The following is a 21,839-nucleotide window of genomic DNA, read 5'->3' as shown; positions in this document are numbered from 1 at the left end:
ACGCCACCATGAAGTCCAAGGAACTGTCCGTATAACTCCGAGATAGAATTGTGAGGAAGCATAGATCTGGGGAAGGGTATAAAACAATTTCTAGATTGTTGAAAATTCCCAAGAGCTTAGTGAGCTCCATCATTAGGAAGTGGAAAGAATATGGAACTGTCCAGACTCTTTATAGAGCTGGCCGTCTGACCAAACTGAGCTACCGGACAAGAAGAAACTTGGTCAGGAAGGTGAACAAGAACTCAAGGACCACTCCGAAAGAACCAGAGTTCCTTGGCTGAGATGGGAGAATCTGCTGGAAGGACAACAGTCTCTGCAGCACTTCACAAATGTAGGCCTTAAGGGAGAGTGGCCAGATGGAAGCCACTCCTATGTAAAAGCACATGACAGCATGCCTGGAGTTTGCAAAAAGGCATTTGAAAGACTGAGAGCATGAGGCAAAATATTCTGGTGTCTGATGAGATGAAAACTGAACTCTTTGGCCTGAATGCAAAGCATTATGTCTGGCGGAAACCAAGCACAGCTCATCACCCCTCTAACACCATCCCAACAGTAAAGTATGGTGGTAGCAGCATCATGTTATGGGGATGCTTTTCTGCGGAAGGGATTGGGAGACATGCAAGGATAGAGGGAACAATGAATGGAGCCAAATATAGTCAAATCCTTGAGGATAAGCTGCTTCAGAGTGCAAAAGACCAAGGCTATGGTGAAGATTTATGTTCCAACCAGACAAGGACCCCAAAAGTCCTTGAGTGGCCGAGCCAAAGCCCATACTTGAATCCCATTGAGAATCTGTGGAGACTTGAAGATTGCTGTTCATTGACACTCCACATCCACCTTGACAGAGCTTGAGCAAATCTGCAAGGAAGAATGGGAGAAACTGCCCAAATCCAGATATGCAAAGCTGATGTGCAGACATAGCCAAGAAGACTCGAAGCTCTAATCGCTGCAAAAGGCGCTTCTGCAAAGTATTGACTGTTGGTTGAATACTTGACACAAGACATTTCAGCTTTTCATTTTTAATTCATGTGTAAAAATTTCTGAAAACATGTTTACACTTTGTCATTATAGGGTATTTTGTGTAAATTGGAGAAATTTTTTTTTAAATTAATCCATTTTAAATTCAGGCTATAACAAAGAAAAAGAGAAAAAGTCAAGGGGTGTAAATACTTTTTGAAGACACTGTATCTCCGATAACAAAGCGACCGCCAAGGATAAGCCTCCCCCAGCAGCTGTGATCCAATTCTGGCCTTATTTTTTTATGGACCGACATATGACCTTGACCTTCAACATTTAGGGATTGACTGTAAATTAAGAAAATGTCTCCCAATCTACAATCTATCCAAAAAACTCAAGATCATGAAAATCAGAAGAAAATTATTCAAGTTGTGATCAAAAAGGTATTTTTTGTGAATTAGGTCACAATCCCAAAAAAGTAGGTTAAGGGCACTAATCACATATCAGGTGCACAAATTCAGTGTAGGTCCACTATTATGATGAAAGAATATCTTGGAAAGTAAGTGTGGTCTTAACGGTTAAAGGCCCGGTCACACCTTGACGTTTTAGCCAACGTATGCTGATTTTTGAATTTTTTTTCTAAAACGCTGGCACACGTTGAATACGTTATGGGTAAGTTTTGATAACATTGAGAGCACGCTGAAAAACACTACCATACGTCGTTGTACGTTGGCTTTAAACGTTGTACTTTTTGGTTGTCCTCAATTTTTTTCATGCTTGAAATTTCACGACGTATGCCGGCGTATGACTCACACATTCCACTACGCTGGCCACAGGTTGTATGCACGGTCTGCGATCGTTGACAGACGTCAACACATGCCACTTGTAAGTTAATCATAAGTTGAGACACGCCGAGGTAATGTTTAGCGTACCCGAAACTTATTTCTAACCTATGATTAACGTGTTGTTGGCACGTTACGCGATCGTTGCCACACGTCGACAGACGTTACTTTTAAGTTACTCATAGGCTGAAAGACGTCGGTATAATGGATCGTCCTTACGTCAGCGTCCACGGCCAGGACACTTATTTGCAGCATTCTTCAAACTTTTCTTGGGCATGACGACGATGTTCACACTTCGATGTCTAGCTTGGCTATGATTCCAATTGTCCATCGGCAGCGTCTATTTAAAATAGTCGAGTTTGAGCGTTTTAACACGTTCAGAAGAAACGCTTCAAATTTCCAAACCTCAGCGTCAAAAAACAAAGGCGAGTGACAGCAATTTAAATCATTCATTGTAAACAATGACAATAGTTGAGTGGTACCGTTTAAAAGTCGTTGAGTGTAAAAAAAAATCCAATTGTTGAGCGCAAGCGTCTACTTTCAATAGTGGGGTTTGAGCGATTTAGCACGTTCAATAGAAACGATTAAAATTTCCGAGCGCCAGCGTCAAAAAACAAAGGCGAGTGACAGCAATTTAAATCGTTCATTGTAAACAATGAAAATAGCTGAGTGGTACCGTTTAAAAGTTGTTGAGTGTAAAAAAAATCCAATTGTTGAGCGCAAGCGTCTACTTTCAATAGTGGAGATGCAGCCATTTAAATCGTTGAGTTTATCATTTAAATCGTTAAATCGTTAAACGCAAGGACGATCCATCATAACCCACACCCTCCCCCTCACACTCACCTACGACTGCCAACATGAACAAACTACTACTAATACTAATACTGATACTGATACTGTTACTGCTGACATGGACATCGACTCAAAAAGGACTCGAAAACACTGTTGGGTTCCCCTTTTATGAGCAGCATTTTTATATACCAATTCCCAAAACCGCTGGGAACACGTCTTTATATGGTAGTTGTAAGCTAGAAACACGTTAATTTATTTTTTTTGTCGACCGGAAGACGTCATTGGAATACATCTACATACGTCGATGTGTGTTGGGACTACGTAAAGAATTGGTTCAAAGGTCAAACATAAGTTAGAAATAAGTTTTGCGTAAAAAAGACATTACCGCGACGTGTTTCGACTTATGAGTAGCTTATAAGTAGCCTTTGTGGACGTGTGTAGCGTCCACATATCGTGTGTACAACCTATCCCCATCGCATGCGGAACGTGTGTCATACGCTGAGTACGTCGTAAAATTTTGAACATGTTTAAAATTTCTTGACGTACTCTACTTACTACGACGTATGATAGCTACTTTAGCGTTGTACTCACGTATATCAAACTTACTCATACCGTATTTGACGTGCCCCAACGTTTTAGACACATTTTTCTTAGGTCGGCATACGCTGGCAAGATCGCCAAGGTGTGACCGCGATGTTGACACTTCCATTTCTACGGCAGTTATGATTCGAATCGTTGTGCGTCAGCCTTTTAATAGGCTACGTCACGACATCGTCGGCAATGTGTGCAACGCGCTATGCCTAAGTTAGACTATCGTTGGGCATCGGTTGTGTAGGCTGACAACAGGTTCAGCATTCGTTGGTATAAGTTATCTATAACACAACGAAACGTTCTGTGTCCGTTACCAATGCGTTATACATAAGACCAAGTCGCTATGAATACGTCCGAATCTTTAAAAAAAAAACATCAAAAGTTCAACGTAAGCCAGCATTTTAGATACATTTTAATACGTTGCCATCGCTGGCTAAAACGTCAAGGTTTGACCGGGCCTTAAGGTGGTTGGCTTAAGATCTTAGGGTCTTGAGTTTGAGTCCGTGTCGATCCGTTGCAATAATGCCAAGTGGGTTGACTCAGCCTGTCATCCTTCTGAGGTTGGTAAAATGAGTAGCAGCTTACTGATAACAGGGGCACTGCATCAGTAACACAACCATGCTTACAGAAAATGATGCAACCAGCAGCCACAGACTGCATACGAAACAATATCTTGGAAGGCCAAGCAGTGTTTGAGATTCCGCATAAGCAAAATTGAGTGAAAAGCAAAAAAAGGTTTTTTGTCAAAATGGTAAAATGCCTATAATTAGGTCATCACCTTAAAATTAGGTCAAGGTCAAAAAAGTCAACCCTGCTTACTTAGTATTGCCATTTATTTATGCAAAATTTCATTCTGAAATTCCCAGCTAGCTCCGAGATTAGCTCAAAAATTAGCATTAAAAAGGACCCCCCCCCCTAAATGGAGATTTAATACTCTTAGCGGTACTTTTGGGACTCCTCGGGGTACTTTTACTACTCTTAAGAAACACTGGGGTACCATTAAAAATTGGGGACACTAATTGCAAAACAAACCCAACAACAGGAATATGCTTCCCCTTATCACATAGGGGGCTTGGTGTTGGCTTCACAGTTAAGGTGGCTGTTGTAAGATCTTAGGGTCAAGAGTTTGAGTACCTGTCCTACCATTGAAATAACATCAGGTGGGTAGACTCAGCCTGTCATTCTTCCGATATAGGCAAAATGAATACCAGGCAGTTACTCTGCACCTCATGGTGTGAAAGGAAAGGTTATTATTATACTGAGGATGAAAATATTATACTGAGGTGGTGGATAAAAATACACTGAGGACAACCCCCGGCTCAGACTTGGTCTGTGTGCCAAATTTGGTGGTTGTTGGACCAGCGATCTTTGCAAAAAACGTAAACAAACAAGCAGACAGATATCCAATGAATGTTATTTATTGGATTTAGCTAAGTTCCAATTGTGCGTGGAGTCAGACCAGCTGTGCAATGAGCCAATGGGTGGAAGATGCAGCTCGACTAATTAGGTTTGCTGGCCTTTGGCCGTGTTATATGCCACGTGATATCTGTTAAACAATGAGATTGAATATAAATGAAATATACCATCAGAGATGGGGAATCCCCCGCCATTGAAAAATAATTGAAATCAGATAAGCGGTTTTCCATTCATTACAAAAAACATTTTTTTCAAGATGGCCGCCCCAGTCGGCCATCTTGGATCCGTCCACGCCCAAAATCAATAGTGTTCTTCCTTTTCAGGTGGTACGTGTGACCCAAATTTCAAATCGATATGGCGAACAGTTTATGAGTTATCGCACTCACAGCTATAAATGTTGACGCCCAGCCAGCCGGACGGACGGACAGCCGGACAGACGACCCGGGTGACAACAATATCCCCCTTCCGCCACGCGGCGGGGGATAAAAAAACCAAAAAAGTGATCTTTAAAGGCTCAAGTGGTGGATGAAAATACGCTTAGGACAATCCCCGGATCGGACTTGGGCGGTGTGCCAAATTTGGTGGTTGTTGGTTCAGCGTTCCTTGCAAAAAACGCGAACAGAGAGACAGACAGACATCCGATTAAACTTATTTATTGGGTCGCCAAAATAGGTGACCCTTATTGTCAGTAATTCTGTCTGTTTGTTTCGATGTTTGTTTGGATGTTTGTTCCTTTGTCATCAGCATAATTGGTAGTAAACCTGGGCCGTAGTAAACCTAAAACTTTGCAGGTTCATGGTACTCAATGAGTACTACAACTTTGCCTCAGGACATATTTACCGATTTCGCTTAGGTCAGGGGTCAAAGGTCAATTAGTGCAAAAATCGATAATATGCGCGAGCTGGAGGTGCCTTCGCGCCAAATGCTACTCATCCTAGGGTTATGGTCGCATGGTCATGAAAATTCACACTAATCATCTGGAATACATTGTGCACAAACGATCGAGCCGGATTTTCGATTTAGATCTTTGTTCACCCACAGCACCCCCTCGAACTTTGGGGATTTCCGATTTCAAACAGCATTTTCAGTACTTTTCATTCAAATGGATACCGAGTAGTTATCAGTAGATGGAACTGGATGAGATTTGATATGCATAATCTTAAGGTGATTCCCTATCCGCTATATGACATCCATTTTGCTCTATATCTTATAGTTTCCATGCTCGGCGACCCATCGCCGCCTACCGGCTTGTTAGATTATTATCTTATATAGGGGGAGGCTTAAATGCCAGAACATTCACCAGTCTCTTCTTGGTTTGTGTTGTCACATACTTGACTTTCCAGGTCTTTGTCAATCCTGAGGTTACTGTTGTCCCCAATGATGTCATCTTTGTCATCCCAGTTTGATTTTTGTCATGATGTACTCACTCACTATACAGATCAAACAAGAGCGAGAATTACTTGCAATACATGTCCACTACCAGTCCCAATGAATTTCCAAAAGATAAAAATTTGTTTGTGTTTAACACACGCTCGAGCAGACACCGGAACCAAAATGAAGAAGAAGAAACTCTATAACCCACTGTATTTTGTTAGTTTCTCAGCTTTGCCTATTTCATACTAAAACAAGAAAAAGAGCAATCAGAGATGTAGACCCTCGCCAGGACTTCTTTTGAGTGGTGTATTTTTTTGTTTACAGGTTTTTGGGTAAATCCAATATGGTTGCGAACCATGTGACCGATATCATGTGTGTAAACCTTTTGTTCCTCATGGACAGGTGGTCATATGTGTAAAGCTTCACCTCAATTTTTTCAGTCACTTCAGAGAAGAAGATTTTTGAAGATTAAAAAAAAAACAACAATATGGCTGCTGAATCACGTGACCGATGATATTGTTACGGCTGTGAAAATTCGCAAACCACCATTCAGGGCCCGTAGGTGAGATATCTCTTAAGTACATGTATAGTTAGCCCAAACCCGTTGTCGAGAGGGAATTTATGCGATTCATTCGGGCAGCGACGCTTTAAGATAGCCGTTTTTCTGTTCTTTCTATATTTTGAACCAACCACGTCTCAACGGCCATCACACAACAACCACCACGCCAGCCATCGTCACCAACTGCAACCACGCTCCAACCCTCGGACAACAACAACGCCAACAGCCACGACCTTTACCTTCACAACTCGCTCCCACATCGCATCACCGTCATTCCCAAACGGCACCATAACCATCAAACCACCACCGAAAAACCTCCACCACCCTCACCTCTCTCCTTCTACGGCCATTCCCGCACCACCTGTGAACACTGAGCGTCGGGCTGTCTTGGGCCCGTTCAGCGATACGCACCGAGCCGCAAGCGCAAATAGCGGCCTTTCCGAGGAAAATTCGGATCACAAACGCTACACGCACACTTCCCCTCCGTCCAATTAGCAAGCGCGGAGCGGCTTGGCCCCGCCTCCAGGCGCGTCTGTGTGAAATCAATATATGCAAATTCTCGGATCAGGGCCCCCTTTCCTCCGACCAATTGGCGAGCGTGGCTCCGCCCCCGAGGTCATCCTGATCCGGATATTTGCATATTGTTTTCTCCTGCCGGCCTATAAAACGGCGAGCGCAAGGCGAAGTCATCGGGGGAAGTGAGTCGATCGGTGTGGCAGAGTGAGTCGAGTCATCGGTGTGGCAGAGAGTCGAGTCGGGTGGCGAAGTCATCGGTGTGGCAGAGAGTTGGGTTCTAGAGTCGGCTGAGAAGAGTTGCGGGAAGAGGCATAGGAGCTCGGGTCTGAGGCGAGAAGGACGGCGGTCGGCGATGACGTCGCAGTGTGGGATCGCTCGTCGCGGGACCCAAGCCAGCCAGCCATTCTCCCTCCCCCAGGGCATCAACAATTCCATTCCCACCCCACTCCAAATGTCGTACCAACAAAACCCGCCAAGGAGCACGGAGTCGGGGCACAGCCACGCGGCCACATCTGCGGCTCGTCCGCCAACGCGTCACGAGGACGCGAGTAGGACCCCCCCCCCCCCGGTCTCGCGGACAATTGGCCTTCAGGCCATCTGCCCCCTTGTCTTTGAGGGTGGCTTCTTTCCTTTGCTTTTGAGTAAATGTGTGTTGGTGCCGTCTGTAAAGTAGAACTGCATAAGTGTTGCCGTGTGTGCGCATAGTCGGTGGTAACTCTGCGTCATTATTGCTTTTGTTTTTGTTGCTACATGTGCATTTTGATTGTTTGGCTGTATATGTGTGCTTTCCGTGTGTCGGGAAATAAATGTGCTTTGTGTGAACTGTTTTCCCGTTTCGCTTAGTCTTTTCTTTATTGACCCTCCATCCTGCTTCACGTAAAGGGTTCGTAGTGGGCTTAATACGCCCGGTAATTAATCGGAACCGTCGAGGCCGACGATAACACCGCTCGGTTATCACTGTAGCATGGAACGAATCGCTTAAGCGGTTCGTGTCCGGAGTCGGCCTGTGGCGTGGTACGATCGCCCGGTCGACCATCCGCGCAGGTACTTAGGTAGATCGAATTTGGCGAGCAACCCTATCCTGCGCGGGTGGGCAATTGGCACGGTCGTGGTGGGGTTAAACCCCCACCCGTGACTAGCTCCCAGCGTTGTTCCGAGAGGGTCACGACTGAATTGTCCGTCCGGGGGGCGACGCGGTCGCGATTCGAGTGACGTGGCCGTCCGCACGCGCGAATTCGCAACAATACAATGAAATTTTTTTCTGTGGACAGTGTTATCCCAAGATGACCCTCAAAAATTTCCATACTGATCGGATGTGGCGTTCTGCATATGCAATTATGATGTGATAACGAGGGCACCAATGACCGTAAAAAAAACATCATACTCATTCCCTATGAGAAGTACTTACTATGTGCCAAGTCTGAATTTTTTCCTTGGTGCGTTTTCAGATTTAGATGTCCAAAGTTTTTCCGTTTTTCCAATACGGCTGCCACACCACGTGACCTATGATGTCATAATTATCATGAAAACATTCTACATGAGTAGTCACACCAATGGTAAAATTTTTGTCTCAATCCGACAAGCGGTTGCAGAGAAAAACACGAAATTTCTGTGCGGACAAACAGACAGACAGACAAACAAGCAGTCATAGACTGGTACTTACGAAATCGTCAACTTGACCTCTGACCTTGTCTAATAAAAGCTGTCTCTGGAGAAGGTCGCGACGCAAACCAGAAGTTTCTACAATGATTCTGTACCAAACCATCAAAAATCGTAACGTTGACGGAAGCAAAAAATCTCCATTTCTCCACGCAATTATTTAATATTATTTTATCAAAGTCACAAAACCGTAATATTCGGACATCCACCAACAATCTTTACATAATCCGACGGCTTAGCGAGTCAGGCATGCGACGATAACCTTTATTGGGAGAAAAAAAATGACTTTTAAATACCATCTTTATCAAAAACACCGTCAGCGCGCACACGGAAAACCTTTACGTGATCAACGACGCTTCTGTTCGAGCGCGCTGCACCACGTGACGAGCTGTGACCCGGCGAGTGAAATATTTTTTATACAATCTTAAAACGTCTCCAAAACATCCAATTTTTACCAGAATTTCGACAACCGAGTTTTAAGCATCCTAAGCGATCGCAAAAACTGAAGACAAAATTAAAATCGAAGTTAAAACGAACTCGTAACGTCGACTGAAGCAAAAGTACTCCATTTCTCCACATGAATTTACGGAATTATGTTTGACCTCACTGTGACCCTGACCTTTGACCGATTTTGACCAAAATCTAATCAGCACTCGCCATGACCCTCCTGAATCACGTGGTGTAATTTGACATTGGTAGCTTCTTCTGTTCTTGAGTTATCGTGCCTACAAACAAACACACAAACACACACACACACAAACAAACACGCAGTCATAGACTGGTACTTATGAAATCGTCAACTTGACCTCTGACCTTGTCTAATAAAAGCTGTCTCTAGAGAAGGTAGCGACGCAAACCGGAAGTTTCTACGATGATTCTGTACCAAACCATCAAAAATAGAATGTTTTGGATGTTTGACCTCACTGTGACCTTGACCTTTGACTGATTTTGACCAAAATCTAATCAGCACTAGCCATCACCCTCCTGAATCACGTGGTGTAATTTGACATTGGTAGCTTCTTCCGTTCTCGAGTCATCGTGCCTACAAACAAACAAACAGAAACGGAAGATCAAAGAAAGATACAAAGATAAGTATATATACCTCATCAATATACTTACGAAATCTTTAGATAGGAGGGTGATGGCTAGTGCTGATTAGAAATCTTTAGATTTCGTAAGAAACAAACAGACCCAAATGCAATACCTCTCCTTTGGCGAGGAGAATGACCTGATTTACATGCTTGAAGAAAAAATATGTGCATGGCATAATTGCATATATCATACATTGTGGTTATATACCTGGGATCATTCCAATTGAACTGGGCCATGGAATAACACTCAGGCCTACTAGTAACGCCCGAAGCCGGCCGATCTGTGCTGCTTCTTAACCTGATATACATACATGAAGAAAAAAACATGTGCATGGCTTAATTGCATATATCATACATTGTGGTTATATACCTGGGATCATTCCAATTGAACTGGGCCATGGAATAACACTCAGGCCTACTAGTAACGCCCGAAGCCGGCCGATCTGTGCTGCTTCTTAACCTGATATACATACATGAAGAAAAAAAACATGTGTATGGCTTAGGCCTTAGTTATTTTATAACTTGGTTTACGGATCCGCCGACGGTATATTTGCCGAAATCAAATATAAATATAAAACACTTTTTGCCTTTTATAGTTATACATTTTCCGCTGAAGGTGCAAAAGTTTCAAAACCCAAAATGCAAATGTCGGCATTTATTTTCAAAATATAATTTCATGCGCGCGCCAAAATGCCGAGTCACCTTTAACCAAACTGCTCAGTACAGCTGTGCAGTAGTCTTCGTTCATGGCGTCTGAGTAGTGACCAGCGTGGTTCAGACTGACTGTGGTCTCTGGGGCGAAAGTGATTGTAATAAATGTATGTCAGCGGTATAAATTCGAGTGACTGTATTGGTGATTTAATCACGCAGCATGTTGACGACGAATATTCTGGCTGAACTATTGCATCAATTCAGTGCAGCAGCAGGGATGATTCGCAGGCTACTCTCGATCGTGCCAATTTTGTTTCCATCGAAAGTTGTACACCGCTGTTCGTATTGAAAGATATTGGTGCCAATTACGTCAAAGTTTCCCTGTGAGATACTGATATTCCGCCTTGAACGGACCAGAAATCAGCCTTTGATGTGCTCATGGGGATGGGGTGACGGTACGATTTACCCTATTTTTTTTTAATCATATCCAGCACTATGCACTGGTGTGCACGCACACATCTACGACTTGGACAGTAATCTTCTCAGCATTGTTTCCATTTGTTTGATGATCCAACAGGTTTCTATAAGAAAAACATGCCAGACTATATTGTAAAAACAAGTTTTAATCCTTCTTTATTGTTTTTCACATTAGATGATACAGTGAACATGGGCATCCTGCATTTGAATGGTGTTCCATCTTCAATGTTTTCTTCGATCCTCCTGGTCCGGGATTTATATTTATTTCCCCCCCACCTACTCTTGTCTTTTCCATGGAACATCTGAAAAAAAATCATAAAAATATATAATTTCTAAAAATTGAAATTATATTTATATTTCGACCTACCGACCCTACATTTTAGCTGAAGAACTGCGTAAACCAAGTTATAAAATAACTAAGGCCTTATGTGCATTATAATACGTTGTGGTCATATACCTGGGATCACTCCAATTGCATTGGACCATGGACTAACACTTAGGCCAAAGGCCTTCAGATCTGTGCTGCTTCATGCAATGGTGGCACATGATTTTATTGGGTTGGAGTCTGGCCAGCTGGCTTGCCAATGGGTGTAAAGTAGTGGGGTGGAGTCAGGGAAGCTGAATACTGACCCATCTTTCATATGATATTTTCTAAGTTTAAAAATGGCATGACTGAAAAATTGACGAAACGCCCTGAAATTTAAACTTGTTCTGTAACTTATCATACTAAAGCCACGTACCAAGTTTCAGCTGAATATGTTAAAGGGTATGGGAAAAAAGTGAAAAAACACAGGAGGGACAGACGGATATACAGACGGAGAGCAAACCTACAGTCCCCTCCGGTGAAACCGGAAGGGGACTAACAAGGAAGGAGTGAGAATGCAACCCTATCTAACCCCTTTTCCAATGCCAAACCATTCTGTCTCTCCATAACCTGTTCTTACTGTAGCTTCTTGATTAGTGTACAGGCTTATTATCAGACATATCAAGTGTTATGCAATTCGCATTGCTCTCAGCATAATCCACATCAATTCATGATCAATACAATCGGAGGCTTTGCAGTAATCTACCACAATAAATTGAAGTTGTATGGCTGCAGCTGTGTCAGCAATATTCACTTGTCGATTGGTCGCAGCACTGACCAATTTGCTGTGCCCGCTTTTCCCTTCACTCATCAACTGGTCGCAGTACGAACCAATTGGGTGTGACCGTTTTCCCAGAATCGTTATTCGTCAGGTTAGGTCAGGTATGGGAGCATGTGCTGGAGCAGCGCGTCGCCACGTCCACTTTCCCTCGGCCTCTGTCTGGTCATCTCGCAGGCAGATGCTGGGCCCATCCCCATCTCCTTGAGATGTCAATCAACCCACTGCAACCACGAGACACGTGGTCAGCCTGTTGACCTCCTCCACTCATGAGTCTCCTTCACTGAGTGAATCTTGTGAGCAGGATCAGCGTCAGGAAAATGAGTCACATGGCCATACACTCACATACGATACAGGTCAGTGCTGCGATCTCATCTGAGTCTCTTTCAGCAATTTCTCATGAGACATAAAGTCCAACTAGCGATAGCCAAGGATTTTCTGAAGACAAATGGAACCGAAGGAATTAAGTCTTTCTTTCAGATCCCTGGTCAGAGTCCAAGTCTAACATCCATAGAGCAAGACTGGAAGCACCAAGGACTTTAAGACTCAGATTGTCATCCTCCTGGATAGATAGCAACAGTGTCACTCCGTGGTCCAGTTAATCCATGACTCCCCAGGCCTGACCGAGATGTCTATAGACCTCTGGTTCACAACATGCGGAGACATGAATATCACTGCCAAGGTAAGTGAATCGCTCCGTGACCTCAAAATCCTCACCACAAACAGGTACAGACAAGATAGCAGCATCCAAGATGTTATAAAAAGCCTGGATCTTCGTTTTGACCCAGGAAACCCGTAATCCCAGCGGCTCTGACTCCTCATTCAGCAACTGGAGGGCCAGCAAAAGGAAAAACAAAGTATCCGCAAAGATGACTGCATCATCTGCAAAATCAAGGTCAGAGATCTTGACATTCCCAAATGATGCACTGCAGTTTGATCAACATAGGCTGCAAGCAGCCCCAGCAGAAATGCTCATCTGTGTTCTGTGAGGACCCGAAGGGCAAGGGTACAGTCAATTGTTGACCTTTTTGGTGTCAAGCCTGACTGCGATGGGTGCTGGTGCTCAAGCAGATGGTGGCGAACCCCATCAAGAATTATCCGAGCAAAGACTCTGCCCGACACTGAGAGCAGCGTTTCCCCATGGTCGGTTGGGATGATGCCACTTGACCACAGGTGATGCTCTACCCCCTCACAGATTCCTCGCACATCGGCCTCCTTGTCCACCCTCAGTGCACGTGCAATTTTATACCTCAACTCACCGAGTTGTTGCACTCCCTAGTTGTTGCAGTCCTGGCGATCACTCTTTCCTTTCCAGAGAGGGACAACAAGGCCCCTCTTCCAGTCGGTTGGGATGATGCCAGTGTTCCAGGCAGTGCACAGAACTGCATGCAGTGACATGAGTCCAGCATTTGCACCAGCCTTGAGAAGTTCAGCATGGACGCCACAGATCCCAGGAGCTTTACCCCATTTCAACCGGTTCACCGCAGCCTGTGTTTCCCCGTTCATCCCGTTGTGACAGCGGTTGATAAAAAATCATTAAAAAAAGAAAAGAAAAAAAAAAGATAGCTCCAGCGAACTAAACCGCTGATGTTTGCATTGATGAAATACTCCCGAAGAGTACTTGACTGAATCGGGAATTGATTTTTTAATAATTTTTTCGATGCCCGATTTGAACGAAACTTGATACTGCACACCACAGAAGAATGGTGAGTAAGATGGCCCTAAAATTTTTGCACGGTCGTGTACCGTTTTGGCTGTATTTCTGGAACATACACACGTACATATGTACAAGATGAGAGTTTTAGTAATATAGAGATAGATAGAAGATATATATATATATATATATATATATATATATATATATATATACATATATATACATACATATACACACACTAGCATATACCCATGCTGCGCACGGAGTTGAATGGGTGGCAAAAGGTGGATGAGGCATAATAGTTGATGTTATGGGAAGCTGGGGAGGGGTCATCAGGGATGTGATGCACTATGGTTACCTGTCCTTAGTTTTATAAAGGGCCTCCCTGTAAATGACATTTTGGGTGAGTGTCTTGTTGCTGAATAGTCATTGTGAGGAATTATTGTCCACTTTGATAGATGTATAGGAGTAACCACTTGCACGTGAAAATGCAACATATAGTTGGCCATGGGAGAACACAGGGGCTGGGAGGTATATTCCGAGTTTGTCAAATGTTTGGCCCTGGGATTTGTTTATGGTCATTGAGTGTGTAAGTCTGACTGGAAATTGCATCCTCTGCAGTGTGACTGGAAGGTTGGCGCCTGATGGGGCAAGTTTAACATGATATAGGCCGAGCCCTGGACTGAACAGGAGCAGTGGAGGGTGACCGAGAATCAGAATGCAAATTTCAATGAACAGCACTTTTTGGCACACATCCGACGATCGAACACCGCTGGACGCTTTAATTTGAAGATCACACACGCAAGACACCACACAGGTAATGATGGCGGTTGAGAAACGTCAAATTACGTGCAGACGTTAACAGAAATAATATATTTTTAAAATAAATCTTTACTTTATATACAATGTTTCTTGTTACATTATTTGTGTCAAATTCACGTTCTGAGGTAGTCAGCATGTGCAGAAGAGGGTTTCAAATTGCAGATGCTGTTTTCTAGGAGTGGCATTACGCTTCTCGGTGGTGACGGTCTGTCGACGACAGACGTAATGACGTCAGCAAATGACCGATGATGTCATGACGGAATTACGCGTCTGAGCGGTGACGCCACACGTCGCCAGACAAACGAACGTAAAAATTAGAAAATCGCCCAAAATTCCCAAACGTGTCCGTCTGGCACGATCTCACATAGCCCATGCTGTTCATTAGACCACAGGTCACCCGCATGCCGAAAGTGGCGACAATCCGTCCGGTAATTTTGGAGGATATATGTCAAATTACACGCAGACGTTAACAGAAAATATATATATATATATATATATATATATATATATATATATATATATATATATATATATATATATATATATATATATATATATATATATATATATATATATATATATATATATATATATATATATATATATATATATATATATATATATATATATAGCCTGGTGTGTTGGCGCAGTGGTTAGGGCAGTAGCTTGGGAACCAAAAGGTCCTGAGTTCAAGCCCCGTTGGGCCCCTGAATTAATACACCAGGGGGTTGACTCAGCCTGTCATCCTTCCGAGGTCGGCGAAATGAGTACCAGTGTACTCGGCCGGTGTATACCCCGGTTAAAATAGGTGTACCATATCCTTGTGTCGTAAGAGGCGACCAGGGTTGCGTCAGGAAGGGCATCCGGCGTAAAACATGTGCCAAATCACTATGCGGATCATACGGATGATCCGCTGTGGCGACCCCTTACGGGAGCAGCTGAAAGAAGAAGAGAGAGAGATATATATATATATATATATATATATATATATATATATATATATATATATATATATATATATATATATATATATATATATATATATTGTAACGAATTCGCGCCTGCCAGCGTGTGATTGGCCGCTTTCCATTAATAGCAACCGCGTCGCCCACCGGACGGACAATTCAGTTGTGAGCCTCATGGAACTATTGCCAGGAACCAGCCACGGGTGGGAGTTTTAACCTCACCACGATCGTACCAATTGTCTACCCGCGCAGGATAGGGTCGCTCGCCAAATTCAATCTACCTCAGTACCTGCGCGAGCTGTCGACCGGGCGACCGTACCTCGGCGCAGGTCGGTTTAGGACACGAATCGCTTAAGCGGTCCGTTCCGTACTGCAGTGATAACCGAGCAGATATTATCGCCTGACCTCGCCGGATGTGATTTTACTCATCGGGTGCTTACAACCCAAACCAATTATTCCACAATGCAAGATGGCATTTCCAATGGGGGAATGAGGACACAACGAACGGGATACATTTCACAGAAAGACATTTATTAACAAGCACGTATTCAGGCAAGACAGTCATGCACGTATGTACAGCCAACACAATGGAACACGTATACAGGCAAGAAAGTAATAAAACTGAATATAAGCAATGAGAATGCACAATCACTTATACGAGTCTACTTGATAGACGGCGCCACAACATGCATTCAAAAGAAGAGGAATGGCCACCCCCAAAGACAAGGGTGGAAGACGGGATCCGTGGACCCTATGTGGCGTGGAGCCGGGATGACTGAACGGGCCCACGAGACCGATGCGTCGTACCCGCACCCTCGCGGTGCGACGATGGGCAGATCGCGAAGTCCCGTCCCCACGGCGGCTAGGACAGCCGCGCCTGGTTTGCGGCCTCACAAAGATGGGCAGGTCGTGATGCCTTCTCCCCACGGCAGCTAGGACAGCGATGGCGAGGTGATCTGGGCCCCAGCAACGCGGTTGAGAGGAACGGACGGGTCTACCGACGCTTTCTCAGCGTGGTTGCTTTACAAGAGTTGATGCCCTCTCAGACTCCGTCCGTCCCTCAGCGAGGAACGAATCGCGCCGAGGTCTGATCACCTTGAACTGCCTTGGCGCTGGCAAGCTCTCTCCGGCTGTGGTCTCCACATAGCCCTCCGGTGTTCTCCAGGCTCTCCGATCCTCGCAGACTGCCCTTGACTCACGCTCGGTTCTCCAACCCCTCCAGACTCATGGCTCCACCGACTGACGCGAAGCTCCGTTCTGTTCGGCTTTATAATCGGGCCAGGGAGACGAGATTCGACCTCCGCACTTTGACCTCCGACCCCCGGGGAGCGGACATGGTAGAAATCACCAGCGTTCACGATCTGTCACTTTGACCTCTGACCCCCCGGGGAGCGGACGTGGTAGAAATCACCGGCGTTCAAAACAGCGAGAGAACCCTTTGCCTCTGCCTGCAGTGAAGATCGCGTCGTATTCGGAACGAATGTGAGGCGATGTTCGTGGCGTGGGATTGTTGATGCTTGTGGAGGTAAAAAGGGCGAAGGTGGTGGTCGTTTGGTTGTGGCCGTTTTGGAACGATGTCGGTGGTGGCGATCTGGTTGTGAGGTATGGTTGGTCCAAAATAATGATAGAAAAATAAAAACACTATCTCAAAGGGTCGCAGTCCGGTGAACACAAAGAATTCCCTTTAAACAATGGTGGGGAAACCTATCTATCACCATCTTACCGGGATAACTGATCTAAGGAACCTTTATGGTGTTCTGCGAATTTCCACAGCCGTAACACTACCCCCTCCCCTTTTTACAGACTCGTCCCGAGTCGTCGAATTTTCGTGTGCCATCATGTGTAGTTCTACCCTAGTACGTTTTACCTTCGGATCCCTGAGTGCGACATTCAGTGTATTCGTGTCCCCAAAATAAATAACCTACGGGTTGAGTCACGAACTAAACAAACCCACTCATACAGATGACTTGAATAACATTGCCGGCGCTAAGACTCACATGCCGGGGGCGCAAAACACATTTACAAGTACAACTTAACCTTATAATTTTACACTACCCCATGGCCCAGGATCTATGGACTCTGTGGAGAAAAACAAGTCACAACCACTGCAGGTGACAGGGCATGTGGCCGGCTGCTCAAATGCAGTCCAAGGCCTCCCCCTTTTGAAATGAATGGAGTGACCAAAAGCGGTGCACGGGCCGCCAGTGCAGTCCCGTGTTGCAGCTGCCAACAGGGCAGTCCTTGCGGCTTGCGCGATGATCCTGGCGCACATGGTAATGGACAGGGGGGGGGAATGCAAAACAGAACGGGGGCTGGTGGGCATGGGGCCAAGGCAAAGGCAGGCAGGCAAGGCATGGCATGGCAAGGGCGTTGTAGCAAACAGCCGGCAGATGAAGTGACCGGCACAGGCCTTGAAGCAAAACAGCCAGCAGACGATCCGACCGGCACAGGCCTTGCAGCAACAGCCAGCAGATGACGTGGCCAGCACAAGCCTCGTAGCAAACACAGCCAGCAGATGAAGTTGGCCAGCCTTTTGCCTTGAAATGGGGGTTGGTGGAGGGAGTGCGGTGGTGCTGGCTACTCGAAAGCCGGCCTCGGACCTACCCAACTGTCTCCCTCCCAACCTATCGCCTTTGCCTGTCTCGGTCCATACCCACTCCGTTAATTTGTCAAAAACCAATTTAGCCCCCACTTATTTTTCTGTTTTTATTTTTACTTCCCCCACTATAAATCGTCTCCTAACCCCCTTTATCGTCCTTGTTCGGCTAACCTATCGTCTCCTAGCCTACTCCCAACCCCTACGTTCCCTTCACGGAGGGGAATAGGGGAGAGCTAGTGTCCTGTGTCGAGGCCCAATTCAAGCCTCAGAATGGCCTCCTCAGATTTCAGCAATCTTCACCCAAAGTGAGTCCAGCGGCCCACAACGAGAGCGAAGGGATGGATGGTTCGGAGGGGTACACTTCCTAAGCTACCCTAACCATTTATTCCTTAAACTACCCCGGGGCTTTCAACAAGCACCTCTCGCTTAAACTATCGGTTCTAACAACCAAGATTCTCATCGCCTGTGTTGGTGTCCTCTCAAATTTCGGGCCATGCCCCCCAATTTTCCTTCCGTGCCATTGCACGGTTTCGTGGCTGGGACGCGTGGCTCCCTTGGCAGGAGCTACCCTCTGCCGATTCTCCTACTATGGCACCCCCGGGCACTACACTGCCTCCAAGCCTACGAGCTCCCTAAAACTGGGGAGTGCCCTCTCTGGCGACTCCCCCACAATGCTCACGTGGCAGGCTGGCATCCCGGGCTCCTTCCCTGGGTACCCGCGCCCATGCACTGCCCACGTGGCCAATGGCGCCCTGGGCCCTGCATCAGTGGGTCACCCGTGTCCACTACACTATCCCGGCCCCCCATGGGCCCTTGGCCTACCGCGGCCGACTAGCCCGGTGCCCGGGGTACCCACTCAGTGATACTCACCGTTCGTAGCCACGCTCCCAGCCCGTCAACAGGGCTCCTGCACCCCTCCAAGCGGGTTTCGAGCCTACTTCCCCACCAACAGCAAAACGACCTCCATTTTGTCAATTTGACTAACCCCCTAACTCACATTACTCTGACCCCGGGGTCCCTTGGGTGGGAATCACTCGTTCCCCCAATCACTCATCACACCATGCATTCCCCATGCACTCCATGTATACAGACCCGTTGGCCTCACTCACTCAACATGTCTCCACCTCACTACTCTTCAACACTCCATTGCTGAACTCAGCCATCCTTCTGACTACATCCCCAAACTACCTCGTGCTCCCACGTCGTCCCTTACACTACAGCACGTTCCTTTTAACATTAACGTAGCTAAGCTACGTCCCCTCGACACACTCACAGTCTGTCACTGTCCTCAAAATCCAAAAATCAATTTCCCATCCTAAATCTCCACTAAATCCCTCTACCTAATCCATTCCACGGGCCCCATGAGGACTTACCCCTGCCCCATGAGACCGGTCTAACTAACACTAACCCTTCCCCCTAACTAGTTGTATCCTGTGCCCAGGACAGGGGGGTCTTCCACCCCTGCCCAGGGAATCCTGTTCACCCGAAGCGAGGCTTGTTTTTTTTTTCTATGCGTGCACCAGCGCGGCAACTCGCAACCTGCGCTCCTTCCCCGTGACGTCATGGCAGCTGTTCGTGCACCTCGTCCCTCCTTGGATGGCACCACCCGGCAGGGATACCCCTTCTGCCGGATACCAACTATGCAGCCACGACGTCACCCTGCGCATCAAAAAAAACAAGCCTCGCGTTTCGAGGGGTTCCCCACACGAACACATGTGCTCTGTCCGTCGGAGCTTCACACACGTGCTCGCGTGGAGAACCCATCCGGCCCGAATCCATTTCCCAGCCTAGCTTTTGTCCGACGCGGGATCGGCAACATCCACCGCGGGCGTTTCCGGACCGGGTTTCACTCCCACAGCCGAGCACGTGGCAGCCTCGTGCGTTGCACAGCACGGACCACGCGCGCGCTGCCGTGCAAACCCGGCACGGTCCCCAATGCATCTATGCCCACTACTCGCCCCTTGTCCCTCTGTCGCCGTAATCGTCTCCACTCAATCCACGCACACCTGCGTGTTACGACGCTCAAACACCATTCCATGACACTCACACTCGGAGACGCGGTTGCGTGCGGTTGCGTGCTCCCGCATGCCGACCGTCATCTCCCTCACACACGCTGTCTCTCTTACACACGGTGCTTCACTCACACCCGGCTGTTCACTCACACGTGCCATTTCACCCGCACACATGGTTCCACTCACACACGGTGCTTCATCCACACACGGCGTGCTGGGAAGCATGCATTTTGGCACACTCGCAACCACACCACTCACACACGGGGTCTCTTTCACACAACGCCTTTCACCCACGCTATGCGTGCATTGCAGCACGCATTTTGTCACACTTGTGAACACACACACCGGGACAATCACACTGGGGAATCGTGTCCCCACATGGGTTCCCGGGGCCTCCATACCCCCCAAGCTCCTCGTGCACCCGTCTGCAGCACTCGCCCCCTCAACTCCGCAAAGCTCGACCAAACCCACCTGCTCGCGAACCGCCTCAAGGGGGCATATTCCCTCCCCTCATTCCTGGAGGAGGCTATCTAGCTGCTCGCACCGGGTTACTACACGTTCTGCCAGCTCGCCCCATTAAGCCTCGCTACGTGTGTGTGTGTGTGTGTGTGTGTGTGTGTGTGTGTGTGTGTGTGTGTGTGTGTGTGTGTGTGTGTGTGTGTGTGTGTGTTCGTCTTTAACCCTGTCTTCATCGTGCAGTCTCTCCTCCACCGTTCCCATCTTCCGCGTCTCTACTATTAATTCTGCCGTCGTCACCTCGTGTCTCGTCCTACACGTCTCCGGCGATACTTCTATTTCCTTTGTTGTCCCTGTTACTTCCCTCTTTTCCATTCTTATTTGTGTCTCTTTTATTAGGGTTGGTCCTAATTGTTCCTTCATCAGACGAGTGGTGTCGATCAAGTCCTGCACCACCAACATTGCTCCTTGTGGTGCTATCACATGTCCCACCTTATTGTGCTGTTCCACTTCCTTGCTCCTTTTGAGTCGTTCATCCTCTCGGAGCTTTTTGCGTTGTTCGCTCTCTTTCCGGAGTTTTTCAATCTCCATGGATGCCAATTTTGCTTTCTCCTCGAATTGGTTAATTTCAAATTCGTACAGTTTTTGTTTTCTCTCCCACTGTTCCTCATGCTTTTCATTCTGTAATCTCGTTATTTCATTCAATTGGCCGATTTCCTTCTCTTGTCTCAATCGTTCTTCTTTTTGTTTTTCATTCCACTATTTTTCTTGTTCCTCATTCTTTAATCTGGCCTTCGCTTCCAGCTGTTCGATCTGTACAGTATGGTTCCTTAACGTTTCTTTCTCTGCTGTCGTTCTCTCTTCCCTCAACATTCTCAACTCGTTTTGTAACTCCGTCTCTTTATTTTGGTGTTTCTGTTACTCAGAAGCTTTCTTTTCTAATTCCTTTCTCATCTCCACACACTCCAACCTTGCTTTGGCTTCTAACTGTTTGATCTTTACAGTATGGTTCCTTAACGTTTCGTACTCTGCTGTCATTCTCTCTTCTCTCAACTCGTTTTGTAATTCCTTCTCTTTGTTTTGGTGTTCACGTAACTCAGAAATTTTTTCCCATTTTTCCCTTCTGGCCTCCTCACCTCTTTTGCATGCTTCCTCCCATAATTCGTTCATTTCCTCACCGTATCTCTCTAGGTCTTCCTGCCATTCCTTTCCTATTTCTATCTCCCGTTCTAGGCTTTCTCTGTCCTGATTGCCCGATCTT

The 21,839-nt window shown here is 46.2% G+C and overlaps 1 protein-coding gene across 10 annotated transcripts in view; it reads right to left on the bottom strand.

The window, feature by feature from the left end:
- LOC147026824 (uncharacterized) overlaps positions 1-21,839 on the bottom strand; it is a 117,365-nt gene that overhangs the window by 52,087 nt on the left and 43,439 nt on the right. The window lies entirely within an intron of this gene.

Source organism: Eptatretus burgeri, chromosome 5 (genome assembly GCF_056783735.1).
Source record: "Eptatretus burgeri isolate ZD-2024b chromosome 5, Ebu_testis_v1, whole genome shotgun sequence".
Taxonomy (NCBI): domain Eukaryota; kingdom Metazoa; phylum Chordata; class Myxini; order Myxiniformes; family Myxinidae; genus Eptatretus; species Eptatretus burgeri.
This window is presented reverse-complemented; position numbering and strand designations above follow the sequence as displayed.